Below are 20,021 nucleotides of genomic sequence, written 5' to 3' on the forward strand. Positions count from 1 at the left end.
TTTCCCATTAGCTATTTCATCTCATCAGTGACTTGGTTCACTTTCCAGTTTGAACAAGGGACTGAAGTAAAAGACACATAATAGTACCAACTGTATCACTCCCACTAGGCTTCATTTTTGTGTTGTTTTCCTCTTCCTCCAACATGTTCTGATTGTGACGTCATATTTCTACTGGTGATGCAGGGGTGGAAAAATACCACAGGGAAGACCAACCACTGTAATGAGGATGGTGGTGATAAAGCTCCTCCGCCTTAATTTTAGTGAGAAAGAGGCAGGTCTACACCTTGTCAGGAATTAACCAACATCAGAGAAATATCTTGCTGCTTTTGTTTTTAATCACAGTCATACAGAATGGCCCCTATCCCTGCTGAAAGTAATGTGCTGCTGTTGAGCTTTTTTTGTTTTAGGTTATTTCTGCCTGTGTGGCAGAACACGCAGCCTCAGCCCAGCCAGGGAGGTTAAGTGAACTGAAGCCGCGTTTCACTGTCAGAACACCAGCAGCAGGGGAGCCAGCACAAAAACACTCCATCCAAGTGTGTCAGTGCATTTAGCACTAAATGGGCTCCCTGGCAGCTTCTTCAGCACTGCATCATGGGAATTCTTCAGAATCAACAGAGCATGGAAAACATAACCAGTAAGAGCTGTGTGTGTTGTTCATGGTCCCACAACATGAACAACTGCAACAACAAGAGACAGCGGGGCGAGACAAAGGAGACACTTGATTGTACTGTAGCCTCTCTGAATGGAGACAGCTCAGAGTGAAACTGTACATTCTCACACTCACACACACAGTGAGGTTTAGAGGTGTGACAGAGCACTCCACCCATCCTTCCTTTTTAAATAGAATGTTTACATTTGTGTTTAACACACACACACACACACACACACACACACACACACGGAGATAAAGCACACAAACTCAAAATGTGCACAATCATAAGAATGTGCCTATAACTCGTCACAAACACAGACAAATGCACACACACAGAAATCCAATGGAAAGTAAACATACCATCCAAATCCACTGAATGTCAGGCTTCTCCTCCTCCTCATCATCTTGTCAGAGTGAACTTTTTTTGTGCGCAGTCTCTCTCGTTCTTTCCTGTGGATGCTTGTCCTGCTCAGTCTCTTTCTCTCCCTCTTTACTATCTACTGCTGCACTTTGTCAGTACCCCAACTTCCCTCCCCTCTCTCTCACACGCACTCTTTCACTGGTTTTGTCTCTATTTGCCTTCTTTTTTCCACCTCCTTTGTCTCACTTACTTCTTCCCCACGTGCCTCTCCACAGTTGTTGTTCTTCACTTTTCCACTTGACCAGTTAACTAACTACTTCCCTGGAACAACTATCATTGTTTGGTTTCCATTTGAACACACTCACTCAGTGCGGTTCACTGGTGTGAACAGGTAGACTGAAGTATATACTCTTATGCTGAGGGGAGGAGCAAGGGAGGGAGGGACCACAATCTCCTATTTGATTCTGTCAGTGTTCAAGTCTCTCTCTCTCCCTCTCTCTCTAAGATTGACCTTACCACAATTCAAATCTTAGCCCTAAATTTAACCAGTTCCTGAGAAATTATGTTCTGCCTGATTCTGACCAGATTTTGGTCTACCTGAGAACTATGGGAAGGTCAGCGTCTACTGTTTATGCCAGAACATAAGAAAATATGCATGACATACACAACAACCTTTGATGTCAGTGTTTTGAATTGAAAAGTGATCATGACGTGACATTTGTTCATTTGTTTCAGTACCTTTTCACAAAGCAGTTTCACTCTTTTTACTTGTTTGTGTTCAGGGTTTTGACAAAGTGAGCCACAGTTTCTGGCATTGTGTTGACATTTTTTGGGGAAAAGGTCAGTTCCTGTGCTGCGTGTCCCCCCCAGCAAGTCCACTGATTTATACCAATAATGGCCACTCGCCACAGGTCGCACTCAAACAGTAGCATGCAAAAACAACTTGAGTGGTGTGACCTAGAGGGCACAGCAATTACAATACACCCACTCCTGCCTGATGACACTGAGACCGTGTTTCAAACCAAACGTTGAAATGGTAGTTATTCATTTGGACATGAATTGTGTATGTAGAGTTTTACTATGTTTTTTAAAATGAATTGCAGGAGTCTGTTTTAATGTAAACTGTTCCATCTCCCCAAAGGCTGAATGAAACAACTAATTATGTAATACACAGTACAATATAATAAACTAAGTGCTGAACAGCCTTGCAGTCACACTAAAGCTTACACACACACACACACACACACACACACACACACACACACACACACACACACACACACACACACACACAGATATATAAATAGATATATAGACATTTGACCAAAGGGAGTGTCCTTCCTGACACCTTTCCTCTTCACTGCAGACTTCACAGGTTTCACCCACACGCATTACGCAGATAAAGGTTTTCACAAAGCTTTTGTTTCAACAAATCAGACAGGTTATTTATATTCATGTCAGTGCTTCACAATATCTAATAAGTAATTTGTTGATTGTGGCTCTTTAATTAACATGCCATATAATGTCATTTTTAATCCAGTAACAGCTGCAATACAGGATTAGTATTTAGGATTTAGTGACACCGAGTGGTGAAGTTGCACACTGCACAACATTTGAATCTGTCACTCCAGACATGTTGAGGAAAGATTCTTAGTTTGAATTTCTGTCATCGACTCCCCCAAATCCTACTGCTACAATCCCAGAACATTACTTTCCCTGTTCCCTCAAATGTATCATGTGTGTTCAGGTTGTTCATTCAGGTCTCTAAAGATTCCAGAATAAGAGGCTGAATTCTCCCAGCTTTGTCTTTCTTTCTTTTTAAAATGTTCAGTAAAAATGTTTTAACAGTGTCTCAGTATTGTTCCAGTTTTATCCTCTACTGCCATGGTCCTCAAACTGTGGCACATGTACCCCAAGTTGTACGCAAGCTTCCTCTCGTGGTACTTGGAGGAAAATAAGAAATACTGTCCTGCTGTATATAGAGTGGTATGCAAAAGTTTGGGCACCCCTGTAAATATTCAATCATTAAATCATTAGTTATTTAAATACGACATTTCAGTTAAATATATCATATAGGAGACAAACACAGTGATAATTGAGAAGTGAAATAAAGTTTATATGATTTACATTAAGTGAGCAAGAATTATTTAAACAAAATTAGGCATGTGCATAAGTTTAGGCACCACAAAAGAAACATTTTGTGCATCCTCCTTTTGCAGAAATAACAGCCTCTAAAGCAGGGGTCACCAACCTTTTTGAGACAGAGAGCTACCTTAAGGGTAAAAAATAATATGGAGGGCTACCATATAATATTTTTTTGTTTGTTTACCATTTAAATGATTAATATTATGCATTCAACTGCATACACATTCATTCCAGTGCTAACTCCTAACGATTACCAGTTTTTATAAACAATATCAAAGATATTTTACTGAGTGATCATATGGATACATGCAAGTGAGGTGAAGTGAAGTTAGCCCGCGGGCACCGTATTGGCTGCCTGCGGGCTACCAGGTGCCCGCGGGCACCACGTTGGTGACCCCTGCTCTAAAGGCTTCCTATAGCTTCCAATTAGAGTCTGGATTCTGGCAGAAGGTATTTTGGACCATTCTTCTGTACAAAACATCACCATTTCAGTCAGTTGGACAGCCCGCTATAAATCACACCACAAATGTTCAATAATATTCAGGTCTGGGGACTGAGATAGCCATTCCAGAACATTGTATTTGTTCCTCTGCATGAATGCCTTAGTAGATTTTGAGCAGTGTTTAGGGTCGTTGTCTTGTTGAAAGATCCAGCCCTGGCACAACTTCAGCTTTGTCACTGATTCCTGGACATTTTTCTCCAGAATCTGCTGATATTGAGTGGAATCCATGCGACCCTCAACTTTAACAATATTCCCAGTCCATGCACTGGCCACACAGCCCCACCATGATGGAACCACCACCAAATGTTACTTTAGGTAGCAAGGGTTTTTCTTGGAATGCTGTGTTCTTTTACCACCATGCATAACGCCCCTTGTTTTGCCCAAATAACTCTATTTTAGTTTCATCAGTCCACAGCACCTTATTCCAAATGTGCTTTAGCATACCTCAAGACTCTGTGTGTGGTGGGTGAAGAGAAAAGGCTTTTTCTGCATTACTCTTCCATACAGCATCTCCTTGTGTAAAGTGCGCTGAATAGTTAAACGATGCACAGTGTCACCATCTGCAGCAAGATGATGTTGTAGGTTTTTGGAGCTGGTCTGTGGGTTGACTGTGACTGTTCTCACCATCCTTCGCCTCTGCTTATATGAGTTTTCTTGGTCTGCCACTTCAGGCCTTAACTAGAACTGTGCTTGTGGTCTTCCAATTCCTCACAATGTTCCTCACAGTTAAAACTGAGAGCTTAAATCTCTGAGATAGCTTCCTGTATCCTTCCCCTAAACCATGATGTTGAACAATCATTGTTTTCAGGTAATTTGAGAGTTGTTTTGAGGCTCCCATGTTGCCAATCTTCAGAGAAGATGCAAAGAGGAGAAACACAATTGGCCTCCTTAAATGCTCTTTCTCGTGATTGTATTCACCCGTGTATGGAGGTCAAGGGTCACTGAGGTAACCAAACCAATTTTGAGTTCCAATAATTAGTGCTAAAGGTATTGAAATCAATAAAATGACAAGGGTGCCTAAATGTATGCACATGCCTAATTTTGTTTAAATAATTCTTGCACACTTTCTGTAAATCATATAAACTTTATTTCACTTCTCAATTTTTAACTGTGTTTGTCTCCTATATGATATATTTTACTGAAATTTCTTATCCAAACAACCACTGTATTAGGGTATGTGATCGCAGTGGAGCTGTGGAATTTTGACCGTCACCTTATCTCTGGCTTATCTCAATCTAATGTCACTATACCAGTGTGTGAAGCATATGTAAGGAAGAGGAGGATGACGAGAGAGCAAATTGTCTTATTGAGAATAAATCTGCCTCCTGTGAAAAGTCCGTAGCTGACTTTTAGCTCAACCCGTTTACACCACTGTATTTTAGCGTTGGCGATAATGGTGTTACTTTGGGAGCTCAATATTTTCTCAGGTGGTACTTGGTGTACAAAATGTTGTTCTTCTGTATAGTGACAACCTGATTGACAATGAGATTTAACTTCCTCCAGCTTAGGTAAAATACTTAGAATGACCCCAGTACCACTGTCATATATTTAGGGAGAAAGATATATGTTTTTGTGCTAAACTGTATTATTGTTTTAAGCCAGTTTATAGGCTGTTTAGTGTAGAGACAAACAATAAGAGTGATTAAGCCAGAATTAAAGAAAATAACCACTAAAATAATGGCCCAAGGAGGATGTAGATTTCATTATCATCATTTCCTACATGATCTCATGTCCTTTCTTCGACGGAAAGAGCTGTGCTTTTATTTGTAATCATTTCGAAAAAGTATTTAATGATCAAAGAAGCCAAACAAGCACTTCCTAAGCCCTTTGAGTGATTATGGTCAAAAGCTTTCACGGTGATGTATTATCATTTGCTCTCTCCCTCTTTCTCTCCTTATGGCTGAATGAGTTGATGGGCTTTCAGTATGAAATCAGAATAAAACAGAACAGAGTGAACAACTCAGAGAACCATGGTCTCTGTAACCGTCCAGTATCGTTCATTTAATCAATATCAGTCATAACTTCAATCACAGTCAGAATGGATAAGAGAAAAAACACATCTCATAATGATCTAAAACTCTTTAGGTGAATATTGGGTGTAATAAACCATGGTGTTCTTTGGGAAAGTGGAAATCATTTTTGGTCACATTGCATCTTTACACATCAAAGCAGGTGCAGTGATGCATTTAATAACGAATTAGATATTTCTTTGTTGGAAACAGAGTAGGAGAGATTATCGGTCAGAATATCAACTTGTCCATCAAATGCTGTGTTTGTTTACTCTTTCTGTCATACATAATTCATGCTGTGTTCTTTGGAAAAGGAGTCTTTCAATCAAAACTTATATATTTATTCGGGCCACTGAGGGGCGAATGAGTAGAACTTGTTTGGACATTTTCATAGAACATCTATAATAAGGTGGACGTAGCCTTCTGGTTTGAAAAGTGAGGCCTAGGAAGTAGGGTAAAATTACTATTATTATTATTATTTGTTTTCTACATACGTATGAACTACATACAATCCAAATACTGTCTTATTTACTTCAAAGTGGGTCTACTTTTTTGACAAGGTCAACATATTTCTGTGTCTTATCTCAAAGTTAACCTACTTTTTTCTCCTCTTTGTAAGATGTTGTGTATAAACGTTTAAGACGTTTTGTTTTTGTAGTTCTTACATTTCATAAATGCAACAATCTGTATTTAAAAAAAAAACATGATACATATTTTCTTTATCATGGGTTTTGCGGCTTTTAATAAATCTGACGGTGACCAGTCACTCTGGGAATTCAGAGAGTCGTGTGGACACCGGAGTTCACGAGTTCAACACGGGAGTTTTTCACAGAGCTCCGGTTGCTGACGTCACACAATACCGTATGTATTTGAGTGCAGTGACCCATTCATTGTAAATGTACTCACCTCAGTACAGGCTGAAAACAGTGAAGTCCGTGGAGGTTTACCAATAAGTCTCCAGTCCGTTCCAAACACAGTTCTAAACGCTGCCACACAGACTCTCGTTTCCTCATTAATTCACACCTGCTGCTCATTAGTTGGAGATAACCTATGTATTTTCTTTAATAATGCGCCACCCAGTGGTTAAACACCAGAACTGCATACACACATGGTCACCTGAACAGGAAAATGAAACGAGAATAAATATATATCATGGTTCCAACATTGAATGAATATTATTTTTGTAAAATAAAATCTCTAATGAATACAGTTCATCGTTGATCACAGCTTAATTAAGGCTCCAGGGCTGGAAAGTGAATGAATCCTGTATTATAAATACTCTTATCCTTGTGCCAATGCTCTGCCAACAATGACACGTACACACTAACACCACGTTTTCAATACACAGAACGTGTTCATTATGTGAATTATTATTTGCCTTTGTGTAGCATTGCGATTCTACAGAGAAATACTTTCTTGCTCTTGCTTTGCTTCAAGGTTCCATTATTTGCCTTTGTACCAGATGCTTTTCAGCTCTCATACTTCATTAAATGAGCGAAGATTCGTTGCTTCCAGAGTTTGTAAAGATTCACACTCTTGACCATCTTGTCAAAGTACAGCACGTCAATCATTGTTCTGAAATGTGCCACTTGTGTATTCACGGCCACATTTTGTGTTACCACTGGATATATGAGAAGAGGGCTGGGGGGGGATATTACACTTGAGGAAGTCGTCAGTGTATCTTTCCTACTGAAAAGTGGTTACAATATCAATACAGTCATTTATGAACTATGACGCTGTTAACAACACTTTAATTATATTAGAGGGACATTCCTTCTCTGCATTTAACCCATCCTCTACTAGAAACCTTCGTAGGGTTAGGAGAAGCCCTTTTTGACCTGGTGAGGACTCAAACCGGCAACCCTCCACTTACAAGCCAAGCTCCCATTCCACTTGGCCATGGACTGGTTCTGAGTCATAATTCTTTTTCCAACTGTGGAACAAATATTGCGCTCCCAAAAAGAAGAAATAAACAACCCAAACATGACTCAGCTAAAATGCTTTTGCCAATTGTGCATTTATTTTTTTTATTTCCACAGTCTGTGCATAGTGAAGCATGCAGCACACAGTATAGGATTCTTGGATTGTATACAGGATTTTACATTTTCATCTGTCCAATATCTGATCCAGTGATATTGAGCAGTATCTGATTGATAGCAGTTCCCATGCCTACTATACTGATAGCATGCATTTTATGTCTTCATTCGTTTGTGTGTATATATATATATATATATATGTGTGTATCACATTTCTTCAGTCTCAACGTATTTCTGTCCATTTAAAGAAAAAAACAAAAAAAACTCCCTTTTGTCCCTGATCTGATTTTCAGTTTCTCCAGAGATAAGATGTTTCCTTCTTTATTACTTTTGCTCCCCCACCACCACTGCTCCCATCATCTCTTTCCCAGCCATCTAATAAGGTACTTAGTCAGTGCATAGATTCTCAGGGGGAGATATAAACCACAGGCAGATGTGAGACACCTGCCTGAGACTCTAATAGGTTACTCAGTCATATGAGGTTGTCCGGGGGGGGCTGCTCATTCAGAGCTGATGCTCTGTCTTAATGGCTCCTGCCTCAACCACATCCATCAACATCTATTATAACCCACACAGATGAGACTTGAGAAACACAAGAAGAACCAAATCTGCATTTGGAACATCTAAAACATTGTTTACAAACACGATTATATTGAGATTATCATTTAATCTAATCTAAAGATTGTGTATCACTACACTTCAAATTATAATGAATTGTGTAATTTTGATTTAATGTTTTGATTCCATTAGTTAATGGAAGCTTTAGTGGGCAAAAACACAATCCAATCCAATGAGAACATTATTGCAACAGTTATGAAATATTTGAATGTTACCGTGAATACATGATATCTTGATCACATGACTAAACTGATTTTGATGTAAGGATGTACGAGAGTAATCAAATATTCATGGTTAGACTTGCATGTTGTCCTGTTTGTTGGCAGTCACCTGATGGAAGAAATGTTACCGATCTGCTGCTCTGAATGTGATAAAACCCCAAATGATACACACAAACGCACTCTCTTACACAAACACACACAGAGAGTGAGGAAGAGGAGGGGAGGGGAGAACACGCAGCATGTGAAGCTATTCTTCTCTGTTCCTACTGTGATCTTAATAAGAACCATGCATCAGTTCATTAGTCGTGACTCATTAACACCAACAGAGGGTAATAATACTGCAGTTATTTCAGACCTGACAAACCCTTCATAAAGATGAACTATGAGCCATTTAATAAATCAGCCTTATAAAACAATTTGAATTTAATTCCCTCTCATAACCTATATGAGAGTAGTGGGAAAACATTAGGTGATTGTTTGCAGCATTAAACCACTTTGAGATTAAAGCTAATTAAAAAGTATTGCACAGAAGGCGCTGAAACTTTTTCTTCATAAAAATAATGTATTTTTATCAGCCTTCAATGATTTAGTACAACTTCAAAAAGAAAAAAAACACACATTATAGTAAGGTTTAGGCATCCCCTTTTCAGACTAAACTTATGTGACTAGTTGTTTAGTGATGTATTGTAAAATGTGAAATTGACCCTATTTTAACATTGACTTTTGGATGAGGCAAAGGCAGCAATCAAAGATCATTCACGCATATCAATAAATCATGTTGCTCAGTCACAGATTATTCATAACATTCTTGATATAGCATTATTTCATTCTATTCTATTCTATTCTATTCTATTCTATTCTGTGTAGTGCAGGGCCACACTGCAGAGTGTTAGCACTGTTGCATGAGTTTTCTCAGGGTTCTCCAGTTTCATCCTACATTCCGAATACATGCTAATGCTACTCTAAATTACCCATAGACGTGCCTGTGTGTTTGTCTGTGTGTTTGTGTTTGCCCTGCGATAGATGTATTTCTTCCTCTACCTCGCCTTTCGCCCTGTGTCAGCTGAATTGGCACCAGCAAATCTGTGACCTCAACTGACCAATAATCCTCAAGTGAATTAATAAAATGATCAGTTTGTGAAACCTTCACATTTTCAGTGTGCACATACAAAAATCTTCTTTTTCCATTCCTTGTTCACAATTTTTGCTTTCTTCTGTGATTCTAATTTTAAACCATTCACTCTTCACTATACCTTTCTCTCGTTATCCCCCCCACACCTCAACTCTTCACACTGAAACCTTTTTGTGTGTGTGTGTGTGTGTGTGTGTGTGTGTGTGTGTGTGTGTGTGTGTGTGTGTGTGTGTGTGTGTGTGTGTGTGTGTGTGTGTGTGTGTGTGTGTGTGTGTGTGTGTGTGTGTGTGATTTATGTGACGTGTTGTTTTGGAATCAGCCTATAAAGCCATAGACACATTTCCGCATCTGTGAACAGTAAAAATTCATATAATTATTACGTTATTCTGCCCTTTGGTGGATGTTAGTGAATGTGACAGCAAGCCCACTCGAACGCCCAAGTCTTCTATACTACACACATACAGAGAGAGAGAGAGGGAGAAGGAAGGGAGAGGGATCCAGAATCAGAGAATTCACACCCCTATGCACTCCTGCATATAAGCCCACAGACATACACGCGTTTATGCTGACACGTGCACATACATGCACTCAAATTAACAAGCTATGACACACACACAGCACCTCTTCCACCCACAGCCTCCAGTTGTTCACTCTTCCACACATCATTGATAAGTGAAAAACAGTCTCAGGGCATCAACAGCTTTGTTGTTTTTATGTCTGTTAAATTCTGTGATTATTGGCATTTAGATTGGAATGATGCAACTTAAAGTTGGTCTTATACAAGGGTGTATGGGCTGAAAAGTTCATATAGGCTGAACATGACTGGTCAAATTTGACCAAATGTGGTTTATTTTTCAACATAGCCTACATAGTCTGCAGTCTACATCATTCTTCCATCAGTATTGCAGTGTCTGGATGCTCTTTAGTACAGAAGCTCTCATTCTAATAGTCAAAAAAGTCCTCAACAGTAGATATTTCCGTTTCCTGTAGTGCCCTTTTGTCTCTGGCTCAAAATGGTGGACCCAACACTGAACTTGGGTCAGGAAACGTTCAAGACACATGCGACATGACCAGCCTGGTGTGCTTTTTGATCAGGAGTCTAAAGCCGTGACACAGACTGAGCGGAAACTTTCGACATGCCAAGTTTGTTGTGAAAGTTCTCAGATGCTTCCAGTATTGGCTGCTGTCTTATTAACAGTCTGTTATACATCACCACATGGTAAACACGATCAATGTGCCGTTGGGGGTAAACCCCTTTTTCTGCACCACAGTGCTCAAATTGAGTCCATGTTGACAAAATGTCTCTAGTACTAATTTTAAAGGTCCTCAACAAGCTATCAGATGTAGATTTGGAAGAAAAAAATGCAGTCAGAATCACTAAAGGTTGAATTAAATGCATGCTGAGTTTCATTGCTCTGGCATTACTCCTTCTCAGTCTGTAATGCCCAAGCATGTATTGAATAAACTAGGTGTAAAATACTTTTCACAGCAGATATTTATCAACATGACATAGTCGGACAGACACGGTTTTGACCAATAAAATTAACCCTTTAAAACCTTACCCTCAAAATGTCCTGTAACTAGGTGCTTTTGCCCATTTTTCCCAGAATAACTTCCAATATCTGGCAGGTATTTACAATTTAGTGCATCTTAAAATACTGAAGACTGAATGGTCATTACAGCATTGCTAAAACAACAAATCTCATGGTGGCCTGAGAAATTTACTCCCTTGACTGCAGCGCTGTGGGTGTAAATAACTCACGGAGCCATGATGTTGAAAACACAATGACACCACGCTCACAGGGACAACTGCAAACGCTCTCACCCACACAATCACCATTTAATCAGCCGTGCACCAAAAACATGGTCGATTTCCTCACACATGACTAGTTTTCATCCTATGGGCAGACTCTGGAGAAGTTGGTACTGATTGTGGATAAAAAAAATATTTGGTTTAGGAATCAATAAATGGTTGAAAAAAAAAAGAAAAGAAGAGACGAGAGAACTGCAGATACGATGAGCAACAAAGGTTGGCAAAGGTATCAGTAAAGATCGCGAGAGATGTCACTGCAAATTTGATTCAGTCACCAGAGGGGAGCATGTGAGGCAAAGGAAGTATGGCGTCGCAGGGGAGAAACAATGAAGGGAGGGTGGAAGTTAATAGTATTAAGAGACTAATAACAGCCAAATGGAAAAAATATAAATGACATAATAAGGAAAAACATGTTAAATCTATTACAGAGAGAAATTAAACTAAAGTTTGACTAATATACCAAAGTAAACCAAACAATAGCAATACCCCCTCAGGCAAACCACAATTATATGCACCATCATTTCTACCTCTTATCTCTAAATACACACCAGGGTCCCCGAGCAACAAACTTCAAACCTTTAATGTTTTTTTCACCCCCTCTTTGAGGTGTTTAACTGCACATAATGGGTAAAAGAGGAAAGGAGAGAGAAGGCACCCAAAATGATCACTTCCTGTTTGCAGTGTGGGAATGTTGCTTAGTGACACGAGAACAAATCACTGCTATAGTGAGAAACACAGAATGGGAGCTGATGGGCTTCATCAGCATTGTGTGAACCCATTTAGTAACGGATTCAGCGTAACAGACACTTGTTTATTTTTTAAGGGGTTTGCACTAAAGCTGCTTGGTGTTTAAATCTTACAGAACTACCGACATTTTAAATAACATTAACATGTACAAGACATTTCTAAGAATTATGACACTCTCCTCCTATCCTCGTCATAAAGAGCAGTTAACACACAAAAAAATAACATGAATGTATGTGATGTAATGTGATTTGCAGTCATTTTACTTCTAATTCTCAACACGTTTAGTGAAAATCCACTGACATTTTGATGCGTTAAACAGTAACTGCACAAAGCTCCAGTGTGTCACAATAATGAGGGTTTATTAGCAGAAATTGAATAGACTACCTATCCGTATGTTTGTATAAGTGTACAAGTGACATATATATATATTTTTTTGATGTTGTTGCCAAAGAAAGAATAAGCCTTGATATATACTTTAGGCATTTTGTTTTTTGAACTGGAAACTTATACTATTGCAAACAAAGTCTCTGCTCACGAAACCCAGTGTACAAAACAACGAAGAAGAAGAAGGAGAGGAATGTTTGTTCGATCCTTCCTGAGACACAAAGGCAAACGTTTCCCCGACGTGCTTGGTAATGGGGACGCTATAGTAGATCTTTATCTTTACGGAGGAAACATTCAACTTGTGCATGAACGGCTGTCTTTAATATAAACACACACACACTGCGCTTTCTCTGAGGAAACTCACACATGACATTCTCTGACTCCCACTGCCTCTCGCTCTGTGATGCATGCAGTATACAGGGAGCACGTTTCCTCAGGGAGACTTTTGGTCACACACATTTTCAATGCACTTTCTATGTGTTGCACTGCATGTGCACATGCACATGGATGCCCACTGGTGCATACACACCAACCCACCCACACACCCACACATCTTGGAAAATTCATGCATGCATGAAGACATTCAGCCTTTAAATTACAAATAGCTCAGAACACATTTATATACATGTTTTTAATATAAAACAAAAAACAAAAAACTTAAAGGCAGCCACCCTAACTCACCACTCCCACCTTTCAAATATAAACACAATATGGTGTCAATCTGACAGAAAGCTTAGCAGAACCACAAAATACTACACCGTTACAGGATTTAAAGAACCACTATGTCTCAATTGGCTCTCACAGCATACACACATACATTATGGCTCCATATAACACAGTTTAAGACCAAGCGTATAAAGTATAGAGTGACAAGAGTATAAAGAACCTCAGAAATGAATTTCCACTTATTCCTGTGTATGAATGTGGATCACAAGTGCCCTAACCTGCAACTCACACAGGCTCCACTCTGCAGCTGGAGAGTTCTCACATAAATCAACACACTCTTCTCTCTCTCGCTCTCACACACACTCACGCTCTTCTCATCATCTCGTTTTGGCTCCCAGTCTGCTGATGTCAGTAGCAGCAGCAGCAGCAGCAGCAGTAGTAGTAGGAACAGCAGTAGAAGCAATAACAGAGTGAAAGCCTTACCTCGGCTCCCCTGCAGATCCTTTACAAGCTGGGCTGAACATCTCGCTGTCAGAGGGTGGTGCAGCATTAGCAGTGGACCAGTGGCCAGAGCAGTAGAGGCCGACTGAATGTGCGTGAGAGAGAAGGAGAGAGAAGGAGGGAGAGCGGGTATGGGGAGAGAGAGTGCATACAGGGGGGAGGGTACACAGGGTAGAGCAGAATTATGAGATGAGAGAAGGCAAGAAAATCTGTGACTGTGTGTGTGTGTGTGTGTGTGTGTGTGTGTGTGTGTGTGTGTGTGTGTGTGTGTGTGTGTGTGTGTGTGTGTGTGTGTGTGTGTGTGTGTGTGTGTGTGTGTGTGTGTGTGTGTGTGTGTGTGCGTGTGGGAGAAAATGGGAGATGGTGTTACCATGGAGAGGGCTACGCCTTAACTCCTTTAAAGCCTTTTAACACCAAGGTAGTAGGAAGACAGAAAATGTCAGCCTGCAAAAGAGAGAACAGGGAAATGTTAAGTTGTATTTTACAATTTCGTTGGACAAGTGATGCAAACACATTTCAATTCACTGAATCAGTTCTATTTTATTAGATTTGTGGACCATCAAATTCCTTCTAACTAGGAATCTCACAAGTACTACTATAGGACTCTGAGGTGAACATGCTGTATGAATAAAAAAAAAGGAAGCCTCAGAGAAGGCGTGAAGCAACACAAAGCCCAAGAGTCTCTGTTTTGCAGTTCACAGTAAGACGTTACTTATTTAGATTATTAAAAGTAACACAAGTCGCTACATGATAGGTTTGGACCTAATTTTGACCAGAGACATTATGGTCTGTTAGTGTGTAGGCAGTATGACTGCAACGGTGAATAAAACCCTGCTGTTCTCACTTCTCAGCAGTGTGTTACAGAAAGAAGGCGTACAGTAAAGGTCAATGATTTTGAATGAACGACACACGCACAAAATCCAACAAACACCACAGGATCACAGGTGTCGGTTATACAGTATAGAGAAGAACTCCCCATTGAAGTACAAAGGCCATCAGATCAATCACACACACACACAGCTTGTGATTGATGTGTTGCTGAGAGGCCACAGTGTTCCTCCGATGGCCTAAACAGAGGACAGAAGCATCTGCCTCTCTAAACTATTTCGTATTGATCGGGTTTCCTGCCTGTGGCTCCAATAACACACACATGGACTCACAGCAGTCCTATGAAGAAAGACACAGAGAAATGGAAGAAAAGACAGCAGGTTTAATTGAATCCTTCCTCCCCCATAATGGATACACCAAAGCAGATACAACTGAGCCCACAGGTGAATGCAAAGCCACCGTCTCCGAGACACAAATGCACACACACACACACAGGTTTGTACACCCTTTCTTGTTAAGACACAGCATGGATTTCCATTCATTCTTTTTACACGCGAGCAAAAACCTTATCCCTAACCAGTTAATGCAAATTTTATTTATATAGCACATTTACAAACGACTGAGCCGCAACCAAAGTGCTTTACAGAAAGTGCAAAATACACATAGAAAATGGCCTAAGGCTAAAAAAAAAAAAAAATGGTTAAAGGTGCCATATGTTAGAATAATATTCTAACATATGGCACCTTATATTATGGCCAAAAACAGTTACTACATTCAAATTCAAAATACTGAGGTCTTTTAAGTTTCGTTTTCTGATGTAACCGGCAGCCCGTGGTTGCTCGGCAGCTGAGACTCTACTGACTGCAATGATTGGTAGACGGCGGTAGGTGGTGCCACATGCCAAAATATGATTTCAAAACAAAAACATTTTTTGTCTGCAAAATATATTTTTTAATGCAAATATTTTGGCTGTACTGTTGTTGTTGGTGAGTTCAGTTTGTTATATGAACATTATTCCTGAGTCTCTGTGACATATTAGGAGGATTTTATGGCCAGTTGTTTTAGATTTATTACATAATGCAGAACATTTCAAATGTAACTAGGGGATGCTATTGGCTGACACTTGAAAAAGGAAACACTAATCGTAGGCAAGTGAAAAGAGGTGTGTCATTAACTAGGATTTAAAAATATTTAGGGACTGGGCTGCACGGATGTGTAAGGGGAGGCAGTTCCAGAGTCTGGGGGCTGCTACTGTAATGGTTCGGTCCCCCCTGGATTTTAGCCTGGTCCTGGGCACTTCCAACAACAGTTGGTCGGCTGGCCCTCATCAAAAAAAAGTTTGGACACCCCTGTCCTAAAGACACAATAAAAAGAAGCCCCTCATGTACATAATGCATTCCCTAGCCCCTTACCCCACCCTTAATCACAACTAAATGCCTAACCTTAAATCCAGGCATTAAAAGCATGTTGAAATGCAAGGACCAGACACAATGTCTTCTTTTCCTCTAATCTCCAGGCAGCTTGGCGCGCTGGGAACCTTTGTCGGTTCTAATTGGTATTGCTGGTTGGGGTTGCTGTGGAAACCAGTTAGAAAGTGTTGTTTGGACATCTGCCAAAAGTTCAGATTAAACAGGCTGTAATGGCCTCCACTCTAACCAACATTGTACTGCAGATGCAAATAGAGACACGCTCACATTTAAAACAGTCAAGATTTATAGTTGTTATGTTTTCCAGTCAGTAATGCAAACAAACTTCGAACCCGGTAGAGTGCAAATCCTCAATTTTGGAAGGAACTCCATATTTGCTCATTTATTACAAATCAGGATAAAAGTTATTTGAATTCAAAGAGCCCGAGTTTGTGTCTGACGGTGATTATTACTGTTGCATGCAGTCTGCCACAATAACAAGACTCCCACAGGACTGAATCTGTGAGCTGCAGTAACAAGCAGCATACTGGTGTGAGCTGAAGGAACACATGTTTAATCACATGAAACCTGGACTCAAAGTGTCTCGTCACATTTGTTGCATGACTGTTCCCTGCTTGTCAATGCAAATATCTAATTAGATATTAACACGGCAGAGATTCAATGCATTTACGGATTGAAATGTGTGAGTTTTTGATTCATTTGAAAGACTTTTCTTATGTGCTCTTTGCTATGGGACAGTGAAAGTTATAAAGCTTACACTCAGAAAAGCTGTCAATTAACAAAATAAAGCTGCAAGTGTATTTATAATACATCTTAGACTTATAACCTTAGTGTGTAAACTGTGTAAATGGAAAAAAAAAAGAGTACATTCAGATAAATGCTAATTATGCCCAACAGCTTCAAATGACTCTCTCTGTATTTCTCAGTATAGCAATGTTTAGATCTCATGTTGCCTGGCAACATTACCACACTGCACACAGGAAGTGATTTGTTTTTGTCAAGAGAGGCAAAAGTAGAATGAGCAAAAACACAAAGAAGTGGCCATGAAAAGTTTCCGGAGTGGAATCAACAGCTTGTAAAACTCAGCAATGGCTCAACAATTCCAGCGGATAAATGCTTCTTATACTGGCCGGCCTCTGCACTGCAGCTGCATAAACATTGTCGCTCCCTCAGTCAGGTCTGATTATGCTTGACAGAACTAGTTTTTCGATGAAGGATGCAATATATAAATAATGCAGCATATGGGTAAACTAGAAAAGCACTCGGAGAGCGCAGACCTCCGCCAAGGCAGCTCAGTGCCTACAAAATAGTGATAGCGTCTACGGATTAAAAAATGTAATCACTTGTTCCTGGTCCCATTGCGGACATTTCCTGAAAATTTCATCCAAATCCACCTGTGACTTTTCAAGTTATGCTGCTAAAAGCAGACACACACTGCACCTTTAAGCAGGAGCATGTTTTATTACACAAGTTTTTGTTAGAAAAGAAAAATAAGCAAGGTAAGAAAGGCAAATAGATACTGCATTGGTCTGAATAAGCCTGTCCACTTTAAAACTGTGGTGATTGTATTGACTGTTTATAAGCGTTCACATTTTAGCATCTGTAGCTTCTTTCTGACGAAAATGTTATATTTGAAGCATGGTCTGTTTTGGAAATTAAGTTATTTTTATTCTGTCACATGAGATCTATTGGCCAGGCATTTGAAAACATGCCTCACCTCAATCTAGTGACATCAAATCATACTCTTTATACTTTAGAATTTACATCATTATATGCCAGACACTGTTGAAAATTAGCAAACTTGGTATATAATGGGGACTTAATTCTAGTTCTCATGTAATATCAGTCTCCACAGACTCTTTAATGGCCTGTATAATAATTATCAGCATTGAACCTTACATTGGCAAAGCTTACAAGACCGTGTAACATATTTCAAGACATAATATTTAATATACAGACGTACGTTATAACAACCAACCTTTCAGTGTAATCCCTGTACCGTTCACTTTGTATGATGGAGAGTGTTGACTGAAGTGCAACGTCATGAAGTAAAGGTTACAGGATGGAGCTTCTTGTGCATCAATCTTGAGGAGGGAAAGTGTCAAATGAAAATCTTTCACAGCGCTGCAGACCCAACAGCGTGTTTCCAGCTCCAACACACTCTGCCACACAAGATGCTGAACACACACACACAGAAAGAGAGAGAGGAAGAAGAGGACCATATTTGTGAAGACGAGACTGAATGAGGGAAAACAGATGATTTTGTCTCAGCCCCTGAGGAATTTTGAGTAATTATACCAAAACACTCCAGCATCACTACATGACATCCTGTATGTGTCTGTGCTCACCTCTCTACTACCCACTTAGTAGACGCATAGCATTAATCCTCTCATTATAGCCGATATGATTATCAGAATGTATCATTATTGAGTTTATGGCAAGCAAGTAATGAGTATTCACTGAAAGAGTTGATAATGCAGTTTTCAGTCGACTGACATCACACGTTACAATATGTTCCACATATGATTCACAGTCAAAGTGAACACACAGAGGACAAAGTTTAAAGACTCACAGGTTGCTTGAACATTTCTGCACCTCCTTTAGTCGACTTCTTGTCGCCTTTCTTCACAGCAATGAAGGAAGAAGAAGTTCTTACCACCTCTCTCTCTACCTCCAGGAATTGGACCAGAGTCCTAGCACCCAACCTGCGGACTGACAGACAAGGAGAGAGGAATAAACTAGTCTGTCCAGCACATACAAAGATATCTGAGCACCGTTTTACCCCATGTCCTTTGCAGCTGTGAGACTAAAGTGGAGAGAGATGAGCTCAGAGACTATATTTCAATGTCGCAGAGGCCTCCCCTGCCTCTGACGGTGTTAGAAACCAGTTGCAAAACTTCAACGGGGTGCTGGAGTGCAGATTCATACGGGTGATATTGTAATGATGTGAAACGCGTCATTTGACTCACAGTAGAGTAAATTTGGAAAAGGGAAAACAGCTTACAACTCATTGAAAAACTGAGGGAGTGAAGAATATTTATATTTTTTAAATACTACTGCTATTCTAGCAATACAAAGCCACATGCATATCGGTGAAGTATCACTTTAATTTGTGAGCCTCATCTCCTTAAGTTTGTTTCAATGTTGAGAGGCTCTGATGAAAAAGGGTCTCCTATACAACAGACAGCCCCAATCCCGAGGATCAAAGGTCATAAGGGTCAACATGGCTGCAGTGTAGTTTGGTGTATTTTGCCTCCCTGCGGCCAAAAGACAGACTCACATGTACAACATCATTTACACACGCTCTGTACTGTAAACAAAATTAATAGGTCACTCTTTTGCATTTAAAACCCCCAAAAATTACACTAAAAATGTAAACGTGGCAGAAGACGCATGCGTTTGAGACCAAATCTTCACCTAATTTACTCTGAGCAGTTAGCAGACCACAGCAGACATCTTTGTACATACCCGTGTAACAGACAACAGCAAAAGGTTTATGGAAATATTGCCAAAATATTGCCTTTTTTTCAGCCTTTTGAATTATCATTTCGATGAGGTCCAGCATGAGGTTCTGCCTCACTTGGACCAGGCTTTAGTCCCCTTGAGGACTATCAGCCCTGAAAATGTCATATACACTTTTCCAGTGATCACATAATCACACTCTGCCCCGTCTTCCTTGATGTCTGTATAAATAAGGCTTGTTATAACACATAATATATGTGCATATCGACTACCCCGCTGTCCGCAAGCAGCGGGGTGTTGTCACCCCATCCTCCCCCCCACATTTTTAATGCATACTAGATACCAACATCCCCCCATACACACATCCCACAGCACACATACATACACACCACACCACATCCTGGTGGGGGGTGGGTGGGGGATGGGCGGGGGGGACCTCCCGGGTACCTGTGTCCCGCCCGCCTCCCGGCTGGGCTGGGGTCAGTGGTTTGGGCTGGGGGGCGGTTGTGGAGCTCCG

Source organism: Microchirus variegatus, assembly GCF_963457635.1.
Source record: "Microchirus variegatus genome assembly, chromosome: 3".
NCBI classification, from domain to species: Eukaryota; Metazoa; Chordata; class Actinopteri; order Pleuronectiformes; family Soleidae; genus Microchirus; species Microchirus variegatus.